This window comes from Arachis hypogaea, chromosome 20, assembly GCF_003086295.3.
Source record: "Arachis hypogaea cultivar Tifrunner chromosome 20, arahy.Tifrunner.gnm2.J5K5, whole genome shotgun sequence".
NCBI classification, from domain to species: domain Eukaryota; kingdom Viridiplantae; phylum Streptophyta; class Magnoliopsida; order Fabales; family Fabaceae; genus Arachis; species Arachis hypogaea.
This window is the reverse complement of record NC_092055.1, coordinates 110,884,246-110,885,867: the sequence shown is the minus strand read 5'-3', so window position 1 is coordinate 110,885,867 and position 1,622 is coordinate 110,884,246. Positions and strand designations below refer to the sequence as shown.

Genomic DNA, 1,622 nt, shown 5'->3' with positions numbered 1-1,622 from the left:
AAGAAAGATTCAAACTTTAAGTTCTAGAATCATATCTTGTGATTTCTTATGAATCAAGTCATTAATTGTGATTTTAAAAATCAAATCTTTTTCAAAACTAATTTCAATCATATCTTTTCAAAAATATCTTCTTATCTTATCTTTTTCAAAAATATCTTTTCAAAATATCTTTTCTAACTTCCTAACTTCTTATCTTTTCAAAATTTGTTTCAACTAACTAACTAACTTTTTGTTTGTTTCTTAACTTTTTCAAAACTACCTAACTAACTCTCTCTCTCTCTCTAATTTTCGAAAATATCTTCCCTCTTTTTCAAAAATTTCTTTTTTATTAACTAATTATTTTTATTTTTTATTTAAAAAAAATTTTCGAAAAAAATACTAACCTTTTTCAAAAACTATTTTCAAAAATCACTAACTCTTTTTCAAAAATTGTTTTCGAAAATTCACTTCCCCCTCTCATCTTCTTCTATTTGTTTATTGATATACTAACATCTTTCCTTCAACTCTCTAAAAATCCGAATCCCCTCTCTCTCTGAGTTCAGATTTTCTTCCCTTCTTTTCTTCTACTAACACAAGGATCCCTATATTGTGGTATAAAGGATCCATATTATTATTACTATTTTTTCTGTGCCATCTTCTTTGTCATATGAGCAGGAGCAAGGACAAGAACATTCTTGTTAAAGCAGATCCAGAACCTGAAAGGACTCTGAAGAAAAAATTAAGAGAAGCTAAAATACAACAATCCAGAGATAACCTTTCAGAAATATTTCGAACAGGAAAAGGAGATGGTAGCCGAAAATAATAATAATATAAGGAAGATGCTTGGTGACTTCACTGCACCTAATTCCAATTTACATGGAAGAAGCATCTCCACTCCTGCCATTGGAGCAAACAATTTTGAGCTGAAACCTCAATTAGTTTCTCTGATGCAGCAGAACTGCAAGTTTCATGGACTTCCATCTGAAGATCCTTTTCAGTTCTTAACTGAATTTTTGCAGATATGTGATACTGTTAAGACTAATGGAGTAGATCCTGAAGTCTACAGGCTCATGCTTTTCCCTTTTGCTGTAAGAGACAGAGCTAGATTATGGTTGGATTCTCAACCCAAAGACAGCCTGAACTCTTGGGATAAGCTGGTCACGGCTTTCTTAGCCAAGTACTTTCCTCCTCAAAAGCTGAGCAAGCTTAGAGCTGATGTTCAAACCTTCAGACAGAAAGAAGGTGAATCCCTCTATGAAGCTTGGGAAAGATACAAACAGTTGACCAAAAAGTGTCCTTCTGACATGCTTTCAGAATGGACCATCCTGGATATATTCTATGATGGTTTATCTGAGCTATCAAAGATGTCACTGGACACTTCTGCAGGTGGATCCATTCACCTAAAGAAAATGCCTGCAGAAGCTCAAGAACTCATTGACATGGTTGCTAATAACCAGTTCATGTACACTTCTGAAAGGAATCCTGTGAGCAATGGGACGCCTATGAAGAAGGGAGTTCTTGAAGTTGATACTCTGAATGCCATATTGGCTCAGAACAAAATATTGACTCAGCAAGTCAATATGATTTCTCAGAGTCTGCATGGAATGCAAGCTGCATCCAACAGTACTCAAGAGGCATCTTCT

At 34.3% G+C, this 1,622-nt stretch overlaps 1 non-coding gene across 1 annotated transcript; it reads right to left on the bottom strand.

Moving 5' to 3' along the window:
• Positions 1 to 1,181: 1,181 nt before the first annotated feature.
• On the bottom strand, positions 1,182 to 1,289 carry LOC112787427 (small nucleolar RNA R71). The gene has a single exon (XR_003194842.1). It is a non-coding gene; the product is annotated as a small nucleolar RNA R71 (small nucleolar RNA).
• Positions 1,290 to 1,622: the final 333 nt, after the last annotated feature.